Below are 13,576 nucleotides of genomic sequence, written 5' to 3'. Positions count from 1 at the left end.
AATTCTCATGGGTGCACAACTTTCCGTAGTCAGAAATTCAATTACAGCCCACTGTTTCAACCAGACGTCACCACTGAATGCCATGAATTTCTCGATTACTCTGGAACGTCAAGAAATAGAAAAGTTATGCAAGTGACATTATATAGCTTAATCATCAGTGCATTAATGAGAAAGAGTTAAAAATGTTTGCAGTACTATTGGCAAAGTAGTGGGCTTGGGGGCATTACTTTCTGAATCACCGTCGTAGATCGGCACTATCCCAATAGCACATAACTAGTTAGCTAATTTGGCATCAAAGACGTTCAATGAAGAGCGGCACACACCTGCTGGCACATGCGCAGTGAGTCAAGGTGGCATCAAGGAGGTTCATTGAAAACCAGCACCAACCGAGTAGTGCTTAGTGCTCCAAGTCGGCGTCAGAGTTTCTTGGAACAGCGGTACCTGCCCGTTACCGCATCTACTGCGACTGTCAACGTGAAAGTGGGTTGTTGAAGAGCGGCACGTATGTAGACACACCACATAGCCAGAGACCCAAGTTGTTCCTATACTAGGTTTCAAAATATGTTCCCTCAGCAGAGCAGTCGGATGGCTACCCATTCGACAACGTTCTACCCAGTTACCAAGTAAGTGGGAAAACGCTTACATACAAACATACATACATACATACATACATACATACATACATACATACATACATACATACATACATACAACACCCCCTAAAAGTGCGTAAGTACACTAAGGATGCTAACGCATTAAAACACGGGTCCATTCGCCACCCTGCTACTAGTAATCCTCGGCCACGTTCGTGACGCTGCGTTGTCTTCTGACCTCCCCCCAAGAGCCTGCGGGATTTTTACTTAAACGCTGTGACTAAAATACGCACGGATGCCAGCGGCATCAACCTCGGCGCTGTGCTTGCTATAAGAAAAGCTGATCTCCATGAGTGCGTCGTCGCTTTTAACAGCCGCGCACTCACGAAAACAGAAGCAAAATCTTCTGTTGCGGAAATGTTTGGTAATCATTTCGACCATTAGTAAGTTTCGTCCCTACGTCTACGGCCGCCTATTCAACGTCATACCTGACCATCAGGCCCACTTGTGGATGTCATACCTGAAAGATCCGTCGGGCTGGATAGGCCCTATGCTACAGAGAGTACGATATTCTAGTTTCTTGCGGCTCTGGTGATGGCCTATCACGCTACTTTCTGTCAGGCCATCCTAATGCTCCCAGCACATCTATACACGAGCCAACTCTCAGCATCGTGAACACGCTCTTGGATAAGCAGCAATACCCAAGGATTGTTTCTACGCTAACATTCTTCTCTCGCCGGTCATCACCTGCCGCTGCCCAGGAGTACGTCGCCGAGCACACCACTTCGCCGTTCCAGACGACTTACTATTTACCACCTCTCGGACGGCCGCAAATGGTTACTCGTGTTCCCTCAGCATCTACGCTGGTACATATGTTTAGCGTTACTGTGATGATGCGCAATGTGCGAGGGCAGGCGTGCTGAATACATACACATACCGTCAACACCAGTATGTGTACCGGCAACACCGGTATTACTACTAGCGCAGCATGTACCGATTTGTCCGCCAATATGCCAGCTTCTGCCTCGCCTTCCAACGCCGCAGAAATCGTCCCCATCGTTGAGGTGCTGCATTGGTACAGTTGCCTTGTCCTGGACGTGCCTTTAATCGTGTCGGAGTAGACATTTATGGAAGCCTACCAAGTATTACAAGCGACAAATGCTGGGTTATCGTGGCAACCAACCACAACATACGTTCTACAGAAATTTCTCCACTGCCGAGCGCCTCTGCGTGTGATTTCGCCTAATTCGTGCTTACTTCACATAATTTTTTATATAAGTACTGATAACCCAAGAGCAACGCTTCGGCGGGAGTTCGTGACAAGTCGCGTTTTGTTGGAGAGTAGCGCTTTTCTTTCGAGGCATGTTTGGTAAGTTCCATTCATTATTATGCATTTCTCTGAGGATACTTTGGAACATTGAGTTTTAGGAACGTTCTGTTAGGCAGAGGGCAGTGTTGGTTACTTCTGATCGTGGCAGAGGCAGATAACTTTCCAAGTTAATTTGATGTTGGCTTTCAGGAAAACGTGACAGCTGAACGCTAGAGAAAGGATAGCGGCAGCGGTTTTTTCGCAGAGATATGTAGATAGTTCGCGTGAGTTTCCGTTCAACTAAGACTTTCTTTTCGGATTTCGCAAGTTCGGAAAATAACGCTGTATAAGGTTAGATACTGGTTATTCTGCAGTCTACTTCAGCTGATTTTAGAAATCGCCGGATAGTTGTTCCCGCAAGCACGTAGAGATTACCGCACCTTAGAAACGGGCTCCGGGGATCGCGTTTAGTAATGGTATACTCTACAGATTTATTTTCTCTTCGACGTATTATGTAAGGGTACGTCTAAGGCTGTGCGTGTCTCGCACGTGTATTCAGAAGACGGCAGCATTTGAGTTTCATTTAGTGCGTGGAAGTACTTATAACTAAGCACTCTTCTTGTAGTCTTGAATGCGGAATTTGTGCAAATTTTTTTGTTTTTGTTTCTTTAATGCGTACGTCGCACTCAAGAGTTTTGACCGCAAAGTGAGAGCGAGTTTGATAGTACATCCTTGAAGTAAACGAGGCTCTCAGTGGCACTATTACGTGCGTTAATAACGGATGTAGAGTACGAACTAGGACATTTCAATTATGAATTATTTAGGGTCATTCTGCAGTTAAATTGGAGGATTTTGGTGTTGTATGCGTAGACGTGTAGTGTTCCGTTCGATAATTTTTTAACACGAAAGTGTTTTATGCCGGGGTCCACCAAGACTTCACTGACGTATTTCCGTCACGGAAATACGTCAGCTAACAATGTACACGAACATAATACAAAGAAAGAAACCAGAAGAAAAAGTTCCACAAACATGCAAAATTTGGAAATCGAACCCACGACCTCTCGGTCCGCGATGATAGATCGCCGAGCGTTTAACCCATTGCGCCACAAGCGCATTTGCAGAGAGCTACACAGACGCGCCTTATATATCTAACACTCCTCCGTGTACCCGCGCTCTTGCTCGGGGCGGTGCCGCCGCCTACGAGCAGAAAAGAGAAGTACTGCATTATGACACTAACGCGCACCGACAGTGAACGCTTCGGTGGTCTCAGCACTACGACGCCTCGATGCCAGCATTACCCAAGTAACACAGAACGTAGCGTAAACGTTGCCTGATTGTAACAAATGTCAGGCAACGTTAAACAGCCAACCTCAACGTTGAATGTACGTTGCCAGCTGTACGTTCAAGTGATGTCATAAATAAATGTCACAGCAACGTCCTGACACCCACGTTGTGTCAACGTTGCGTGTAAACATCAATTTAACGTGTAAATGGTATCAATGTAGCAACGTTACAAAACAGCACGTTCCCAGAACGTTGCCGGATGTCACCAATATTGACAATTATGTGATGCCAGGCTGCTGTAGCATTTCGCATGTATACGTTCATGCAACTATAAGATATTGTAATTTTCAACTGAACATTCATCTTTATCATACAGTGAGGTATGGAGATGTATAGTGGTTATGCAGTAATTAATATCTTCTAAGGAACACCATGTTAAATTATGTTTATTATGCTTCTCCACAGATAAGATCTGCTACAAATTATATCAAATGGCAGAAGCATTCACATGGAAAAAATGCTAATTGTTGCAACGGTTCACCTATAGTAGACAAAGTTACGCATAAAAGTATTCCCTTCTTCCACACCAAATGCACAAGTCTTTGTGACTGCTTGCACGCCACATGCCCCTAAAAGTGGAAACATTAAGCAAGGGCCATCATGAACAGGCACAAGCCCCATGATACGAGCTGCATAAAAATGACGAACACATGCACACTGCACAGTGGATACACACAGATCATATCTACTTGTCCATATAAAAAAACAGTGCATTTTTTTCAGTTCAAGTATAGTTTACATCATAGAAACGGCACTAGAGCAAAGGACTATAAGCCACCAATAGGGCTGCAAACACACCGTACACCAGCGCACATTTGTTGCACACACCACACAGGACACATGCACGCAGCAGACATGTTTTTTTTAGGAGGAATCTTCGCGAGCCGCACGATAAACACAGAAGGTACGGACGACAGGAGTAAAACCCGCGCACATTCAATACACCGACACGAAAGGAAATGCGGACGATACGGGTGTAACCTGCGCCACACGAGCTATCAACCCTCGTGGATTTGATCCTTTCCACCTGAAACAGTTACAACGCACACGAAAACATCGAACACTGCACATCTGTACCTCCGATATCGTGTCAACAATTCCTGAGGCAACAATTCATGTTCACGACATCAGAAAGTTATCTAAAACTAAGTGACGGCGTAGGAAAAGTAGGCAGCATCGCTAAACGTCATGGATTGGCTTCGAGACAGCTTCGAGACAGCCCAAACCGTTCAAATCAGGCCACAGCGACGGCTTGATAAGGATAACCGAAGCTGATCTCGAAGGCCATGCTTATGCTGGCTGCAGATGGCGGAAGCAATTCAAAGGTAAAATACGTTTTAGAATTTCTTTCTACGCCAAACTATAGTGTTAAATATAGATTGTTCTACAGTTATTTTGTCTCACAACATCTATACGTAGTTGTGTGTAACCCGGCACAAAATTTTAGTATGCGAGTGTACTGGTTAATATTTTTGTCATCACAGAGGCCACAACATTCTCACAAGTATGCAGGTGGCGCTATTGTTTTTCCTCCGTGTTCTGTGATGGCGGTCGTATGTGCGGGGTGCTACGAGCGTCGCGTTTGCTTGATCGTGTGTTTTTGTGTTTGCTGTTATGAAGTAGGTCGCAGTTAGCGTGCACAGAAGTGCCTGAAGATACCTTGTGTCACGCTGCAAACTCGCCGTATGCGTGGCGCGCCAGGCAAATGTGGCCCAACGATTTTATGCCGTGGAGTGCGGTTTCTTTGTTCTCGTTCTGGAAAGTTGGGTGGACGTCGCAAAGAATGTGTGTTAGCGCGCCTCAGCTCGTCCACTACGCAGCGGCATGTATGCGGGGAGTAACATCGTCGACGCAGCACCGGCAACTTGGAGAGTGCTTCGCGACCGCGTCGTACCATTCAAAAGGTAAGTAATCGTGCTGGCTAACTACGCGCGTGTTGTGTGAGCTTCTCGTGTGTGCATAGCGTGCGCGAGCGTATGAAATAGAAGTCCCGCGACAACAGTGATACCTGTGCTGATGCTTGCTGAACGCTGGTTGTCAGCGCTTAGTTACGCAAGTTTATTGCTTCGATGCGAAATTGAAAATCTTGATAAACGTTTTCTTCCGATGAGAAATATAACGTTCGAAAATAATCGTGTTCATCATGTGCGTGCGGCGCGTGAGCTCCCGCTTTTCTCCTGAAGTTGCATAATGACTCATTTGCCTCTTTACCGATTCTTATTGCAATGACGTTTCCTTGCTTACATGGCAAGGAAACTTGTTTCATATCTACTTGTCCAAGGAAACTTGTTTCATATCTACTTGTCCAAGGAAACTTGTTTCCTTGCCATGTTTCCTTGCCTCAACGTTGTAAATAATATCTGCTTACGAAGTTTTCGGTTTACGGCAGCTTTAGAGAAAAAAAATTTAAGCAATCACAGCTTGCTACTAGTCCAACTTACTTTTTAAGACAAGATGTTTTGACATACCTTATATGTAACTAAACATGACAGGGGAAAGTTAAACTGAGTCATGAAAAAAAAAATTAATTGTTTTGTAAACAAACATTTCTTTGCTATGTGCTGCTGCGTGTCAATAATTTTACTGTGATCAAAGGGTCCCCATTATCAAGACATTCATCAGTGACTTCTACTTTGTGCTCTGTTGCCACCCTGCAATAATGCAAACATTGTTTTTGTGACTATATTTAGATGCTCCATGCATGTCTAGACAATTTGACAGCTTTATAAAGCTGTGTGCCACTGCTATAAGTTAACACAGAACTTATTTTATAGTGGCGAGGCTGTGACCCATAACAGTGCCTACATAACGGAGGAGCCACCAGACCCCTTGGCTATGCCTGCCGTAGTGCAACGTATAATCTGGATGGTCGGGTCAGGTATGTATGTAGTGTACGTGTTCCAAAAAGTAGCATCTTGGTATCATTTGTGGATAAGTTAATCGACATTAGTCAACACAGCTTACTAAATAGGCTAAATATTTATGCAACTTGCTGTTTATTTGTGTTCATAGCTGTTATGCACACCTTATTGTGTTCTATATAAAAGTAGACCTAACATGTCCTGATGTTAAGTATTTTTTCTTGCATCAATCGCTTGGCTGCAAGTTACATTTTAATTTTGCTTAGTACACACTATTTATTACTTTTCATTTTGGTTTTATTGTTTTGAAACTGTTTCCTATGCTGTAGGATTTTATTTCCGAATTTTTAGTGTTTACACTACACTCTTGTGCAGCTTCTGCGCATATAAGAATTCAAAGTGTAATGGGCCAGATATGTCATAGGTGTAAGCACACAGTGTGCTTACCATTGTTTAACATTCATATTCACGATTATTTCTGTCTTGTTCCAAGAATAACTGCCACTGGAAAATACACATTTGATGAGCTCAAACTTCTTGAAATGATACATTAAGGCCAGTATTCACTGTGCTGCAGTTACTACAGTTCTGAAGTGTTTTCTAGTAAGCCTGCTTTTTTCTCTCCCATTTTTTAATATTCTTGGCAAGCTATCCCCATTCATGCAAGTAGGCATTGTAGGAGTTGCGAGTCTATGTCCAGTTACATTATTTTTCTCTTTTTTTCAAGTCAATACAGCATAGAACACATAGCTAACTGGTAGGTAGCTCATTGTATTGATGCTCTATTATTAAAAAAGCACACTATTTCGCACATGTCTGCTTGCTCTTGCCATGTTTGCTGGTTATTGCAATGTTGCTCGTCAAATGAATTTGATTTCAACTACACCATACAGAACAATCTTATTGGCTTTAGTGTAATTTTAATAGTGACAATCAACCAACAAGCCCTAATTCTACAGCTGTCAAGAAGTATTTCTAATACTTTGGGGTCCCTTTCCATATTTTCTGTTTCATCCTGTGTATTTGGTCAGCACAGTGGGCATTCGGTCTATTCATTCTGCTTGGCGCTGCTCAGGTCAGAATATGTTCAACCTGCAAGTCCAAATTATAATGATATGTGTACGACTTCATTTACTGGCTGGATGAATTGAAAGAACATTATATCTGATTCTAAGAGTATTTTTGTCAAAAATACCAGTGTCTAGAATAAGCATCATGTGCACTGCAACTCTTATAGTTTTAAGTTAGGTAGGCAAATATCTATAGGTATGTATACTTGTGCATATACTTTCTACATATTGGCTAGTGTTTTAGCTACATGAAACGGCCTATGTTGTCACTACTCTCAAGTCAAATTTATGGTTGATGCGCCACTTGTTTTTGTTGTGCACTTACACTTCTGTGGTGTCATAAGCACTGTAGATGCCTGACAGCTGAAGTATTGCAGCAGTAGACAGTTTTAGTTTAGCGTACGCTATGTCATTGTGTACAATATAAAATAGTGGGTCATCACTGCGCATGTGCAGAACGCTATCCGACCTCTAGCGTATGCATGCTATTTCTCAGATTTAGCATTACCGTCTGTGCGTGGTTTGCGTAGCTTACGTTAAACATGGCGGTGGTCCCCGCTGCCCACTTCGAATTGAATTTGGCGTGGCTTTTGCAGAATTCGCTTCGTTCGTAGAAAATGACTGTGTAAGCAACTTTCGCTTACCGTCAGGCCGCTTTGACAACAGTGTAATATGGTTAACCTTGTGGAGTTTTCGAGATCGCTTCTCATTTCGAACGACACGAAGCCTAACCAGGGAAACCGACATATATCAGCGCCACCTGTCAGTGAAGTCGAGAGATAGGTGCGACGATGGCATATGGCCTCTGAGATCGGAAGATCTCGCAGGCCAACTAAAACTAATAAATGTGTGCTGTTTAGCGTACGCTGCACTATAGCATATAGGCGTACGCTATTAGTTGCATATGCTATACTCAAACTGTCTAGTGTTGAAGCTAACTGGCACTTACTATTGCTACAGTATGCCAACAGATACCTATCACCGTATTTGTGCATTTTCTAAGAACCAGCCGTGTTTACTAGGTGAAATTTGTAGTGTACGTATGAGTTTGCTGGTCAGTTTATGTAACTTTTCAGGATAGAATTTACATGGGGAGGAAAAGGGTACCATACAACATGACTGCTGCTAACTGACCATTTATTTTGATGGAAGGATTAAAAATAGCAACACTGGATGTGTGCTTATGTTGTGCACAATTTCGTTCAGAGGGAAGGCGTAAGTTGTAATATAAAGGCATAAAATCACAATAAATGATATTTGTGTAAAAAGGAAAGTAAATATGGGCGCAGACTAACTTCAATCACTTGTCATCTAGAAAGGACGCCTTTTATTTCATGAATTGATCATGGGGTCTGGCTCGCATGTCTTGTTTATGTGGTATGCCTCACTGATCTCTCGTGTCAATTTTTCACCGTAGGTGAAAACAGATGATCTTAATTCAGCCTGAAGTCCTATCGCGGCAATGCACGGCCAAACTGGATGAGCAAGCTGGTCTCTTGAGTGAAATATGGGAACTTATTTGGCACATTTAGTTACCGGCCAGTCTGCTCTGTGTACATTTGACCAGTTGTGAAAAAAATACAGTGAGCTGCCTCTCATACACACTAGACAAATTTGGTGGTATCTTTAACCAAGCAAACCTCCCTTGCCTGCTCGCCTTTCTGAATTCACTTGTGAACTGTCGTGCATATCCTGCCTACTTTATTTTTCGCTGGAAATGTGCGTGCATAGCAGTCCACATGAGAATTGAGGCTTGCTGAGGTAAAGATGCAACCCAATTTGTCTTGTGTTCGTCAGGGGTAGCATAGTCTGTTCCTTTGATCATGTATATATTCAGTCAAATGTACATGGGGCAGACTGGCTGGTGCCTCAACATGTGCCCAGGAGAGCACCATAATTCACTCAAGGGAGAAATATGTTCGTGCCACTTGACAATGCACTGACACGACTGGTGCTGCGCGCCAAATTTCGATTGTTCCTCTATGGCAACCAATTGACCATCAAAATCTGTGACGAATACCACATTAAGGAAATGGGACATGTGTCAGTTGTAGAGATACAAGCTATACTTTGGCTACCACTAATTGCTGAGAGGGTGATTAGAGACAGTTACTAGGAGAGCTCTTCATCTGGTTGGCTGGCACAAACTGTACCTGTTTCTGCACTGCAAAAAGCTGAAAGACTCTACTTGGGCTCACTGAAACTGCTCTTTAAAATAAATTTGAAACAGGGTAAGCTATATAATTTTGTGTGCAGCCCCCACACTAATGCCACTGGACGTACCTGCCATTTCCGGTTACATTTATCGCACGGTTAGACATATTTCTTTTTGCTACCAGCACTTATTGACATAAAACCGATGGCCTATTGCACAAGCAATAAAAGCACATCAAAACGCTTGGAGTAATGTGAAATTTAGGTAGGTTCATGTGAACAAAGCAAATTAATTGCTTTAATAAGAAAGTTGTGCAGACTGGGTAGGAATAGAACCTGGAGTGTGAAAGGAGCACGCTTCCCTTACGCCACGGCAGCTCTTTGGTTCTGGCTGACTTAAGGTGTGCCTAGTGCGTGTCACACTGTGCATGTCACATTGCAGCCATTTGGTTGACTAAAGGTGCTTTCACGTTCCCACACGCAAGCTGTCTTAATGTGTCTCTGCCATCTTTTATTGCAGGTACACCTAGGAAATGTTGTATACATTGGCAACGATAACTGGGGCCTGCTCCAGTGCCATCGCCGGGATTCCCTCTTCTGCAAAGAACTGACATAACTGATGTGGGGAGCCCTGGCGCTCGGTGTAGGAGTATCACAAGGGCTCCTTGTCGGTGCTTGAAGGACGGCAATGCTGTTGAGAAGCCGACATTGAGCCCCGATAAATTGGAAGCTGTGGGTAGTAAGTATCATTCACATTTTTTCAAGTTTTTGTAATGTTTGTAACAATGCATGTATTGCACCGAAATGATTAACTTTTCAGATTCATTTGATGCATATCTTTCGAAATGTGGTACCCCTGAGGAGAAAAATATCATCTTCTCATGCTTGGTTTTGGCCGAGCGGTTGAATCGAGTGACAAAGTTTTTCGCGTTTAGGTAGCCTAAGAAGAAACAAAAGCAGAATTAACATACCAGCTCATTTGTGGCTACTCATGAGTTGCATTTCTTTGTTTAAAAGTGCCTGTGAAGTGGCGCTAACCTACTTATCAGGTCCAGAATTTTCGATTAACACCGCTTCCAAAAGCTCGCGTTCTAATTTGGTTTTTTCAAGGCCAGAACTTCCGTATTCGTCATCCGCGGATAGCAACGGCAACTTTTGCAGTGTAGAGCAATATTCAACCCTTCTCCCGATATGCAACACCTGTAGCGTAGTTGTAGCTGGTCGTTCAGGCACTGAATTGCTGTGCAGATGTAGGCAACAACACAAGAGTTAAGACGAGAGACATGCGGCAACTCTTTAACAAAAAGCTTTATTTTTGCTAGCCCATGTTTATAGCTGTCAGTCACTGCATTGCACATGCGCAATTCGCACCCTTAGGAAGAAAGTAAACTGTCTGACAAGTGTACAGAAGGTGTGCTGATACACACAGAGCCAAGTCGCGAAATCTTTTCAGCCTCAATTATTTTACGTGTTAGTTGATCACCGCTTCTGCTGGAAACGGTACACTGAGCAAACGACGGTTCACAGTCACGCGAACTGCAATGACATTCAAGCCTACTGTCACGCACATTTTTCTTGACATTGTATCAGTGTTCTCTCAGCCGGTGATTGATGCAGTGTCCCATTTGACCTATATACTGTTTACCACAAGGGGGATACAATAAACCACATTGCTAACACAGGTGACAAACGGAATTTGGTGTTTTGTTGCAGATGTGTGGCATGCTGTGACATTGCCTTTGATTACACAACTTTAGAATGATATGCAATTTTCTTGATATTGTGAGAGCTTATGAATGTAGGGTATGACGGCCAGTTTTATGTCTGTCAGATGCAGTGACCACATGACCTCTACTCTGAAAAGCGCATGCACCGAGTGGTTGCCATGTGATCACTCCAGTATCTGACCGACTTAAAGTGGCTGTCATACCATACATTCATAAGCTGTCTCACAATATGGTGAAAACTGCAGATCGTTCCAAAGTTAAAGTTGTCTTCTTTGCACCTCAGAAGCTTATAAAGTAGTGTAATCAAAGGAAATGTTTCAGGGCAGCACACAAGTGTAACAAAAAGCACAAAAATCCGTTCGTCACCTATGTTAGCAACATGAATTACTGTACCCCTCTTTCTTGTGGTAAACAGTACATAGGCCAAACAGGACGCTGTATCAATGACCAGCTGAGAGAACACTCTATAATGTCAAGAAAAACGTGCATGACAGTTGGCTTGCATGTTGTTGCAGTTCATGTGCCAGTGAACCATGGTTTGCTCGGTGTACTGTTGTCAGCAGTAGCGGTGATCAACTAACACGTGAAATTATTGAAGCTGAAAAGATTGCGCAACTTGGCTCTATGTGTGTCAGCATCTGTACACTTATCAGAGTTGACCTACCTAAGGGTGTGAATTGCGCGTGTGCAATGTGATGAGTGACGGCTATAAACATGGGTCGCTGAAAATAAAGCTTTTTGTTGGAAGTCAGCACACGTCTATTGTCTCGTCTTTTCTGTCGTCAATATCTGTGCTGCAATTCACCAATATGTTGTACCAACAAGTCAAATTTATCACTCACTCATTGGAACTTTCTTTCATCACGAATGAAATGTGGTTTTGGTACCGTGGTAGAGCATTCACATCATTTGTTAATTTTTGTTTTCTTCAAAGACTGAGCTGGATGTAACAAGCAGCCGTGGCATTGCAAGGAAGCTTTATGTTAAAGGAATATATTGATACTAACGTCTTAACTGCTTAGCGCAATAAAGGAAGTTGTGGGTATTGTTTATTGTGCTTTCCTTGCTCTTGTGTCCAAACTTATAGCTATAATGGTTAGGTTTTACTGAAATTTGCTTTTTGATGTTTTGCATTATTCTCCTGTGTAAAGTCACTATTGTTTGTTTCACAGTTATGCGAAGCTTAAGTTGTTTGTAAGCATTTTTATAGCCTGTTTTCACAGTAAACATGGCTTACTTCAGTGTTTCAGATGGCACTTTATAGTTTGATGTAATTGATGTCTCTGCAGGTTACCGCATTATTGACTTGGAAACCAGTGAGGTCTGGATGCAAGTGAAGCTACCGAGGGAGGCATGTGTGCATCACTTGTGCTGCTGGCCATCCTCTGCAAAAGTGATGGCTGGCAGTCAGTGCTTGGATGACTTTCTGTTACTCTACGCCTTGGGCTGTGTTGACTACTTCACACTTGCTGCCATGTCTGCAAGCTTAGGCAAAAAGACCGGCTGGATGCTTGGCAGGAGATAGTATCCAACCGCAGTGTTACTGTGTTGTGTTGTACATTACAAAGTGATGGAGGACAGTATTTGTGCTGTTATTAAGAAGTATAAATTGTGTTCTGCCGTTGAAATAAGGGAACTCGACACAAAGCAAAAGATTTCGAAGTCTGACCTACATGGGAAAGCAAAATATATTGTGTTGTAGTTGTAGCTGTTAGTAGAGTCTTAATATGCGATAGAAGACCTTGATGTTTAATAGAAAATATATTTAAGTGTGTTATGAGTGTGTTATCAGTGTTTAAGTTACTGTTATGTGTCATTTGTTTGCCAGGACGATGTAAGCAGACAGTAAATAAATGCATGGTTTGAGATTATAACCAGGTTTGTCTATGGCATTCACTATTATTTAAGGTGGACCAATGCATATTCATGGGTGCATATTCAACCACCACATTCCTCCTGCACAAACAATTCCTACATACTAGCGTTTGGTCTTAGCAGCTGATGTTGGCTATTATACAATTTCTTGAAAGCACATGCAGCTACCGACACATGATTTTTAGAGCAGTAAGTCGGAAGCAAAGACTGATTTTTTTCTGTGGTCTAAGCTTAAATGATATGTTTAAGGAAATGAACATTTGTGGAATATATTTACTTTCCTGCTGCGAGAACCTTTATACGAGAACCTCTGCACATTGGACGTGCATGCTGCTTCTCTTGCTGTTATAGCCGAAATGAAAAATTGTTCTTATGAACCACTTCGCAGCTTTGCATTGTGCACTTTTACTTGCAGTTAGCATTTATATGCTGTGCTATGGACAACAGCAAGACAAGTCAGGCAAACCACCATGTGAAACACTTTAAAGATTCTGGCTTAGGGCGCATTGGTACTATATATAGTGCAAGACAGATGAGCTGCCCGTACAGCAGCGCTGTCAACATTACACGGCTGACAGCACCGCAAACCCTTAAATTTATATTTGTTTGACAGATAATGCATTCTAGTAGTTTTCATGTCGTA

The 13,576-nt window shown here is 42.7% G+C and overlaps 1 long non-coding RNA gene across 3 annotated transcripts; it reads left to right on the top strand.

The window, feature by feature from the left end:
• Positions 1-4,189: 4,189 nt before the first annotated feature.
• On the top strand, positions 4,190-13,276 carry LOC125940191 (uncharacterized). 3 transcript variants are annotated; one of them, XR_007463419.1, is made up of 4 exons: positions 4,190-5,150; positions 6,021-6,124; positions 9,852-10,070; positions 12,348-13,276. It is a non-coding gene; the product is annotated as an uncharacterized LOC125940191 (long non-coding RNA). The 3 variants fall into 3 exon arrangements; XR_007463420.1 differs by having other exon boundaries at positions 4,190-6,124; XR_007463421.1 differs by having other exon boundaries at positions 4,190-6,137.
• Positions 13,277-13,576: the final 300 nt, after the last annotated feature.

Source organism: Dermacentor silvarum, chromosome 9, assembly GCF_013339745.2.
Source record: "Dermacentor silvarum isolate Dsil-2018 chromosome 9, BIME_Dsil_1.4, whole genome shotgun sequence".
Classification (NCBI taxonomy): Eukaryota; Metazoa; Arthropoda; class Arachnida; order Ixodida; family Ixodidae; genus Dermacentor; species Dermacentor silvarum.
Note: the sequence above shows the minus strand (reverse complement) of the source record. Positions and strands in the feature narration are given on the sequence as shown.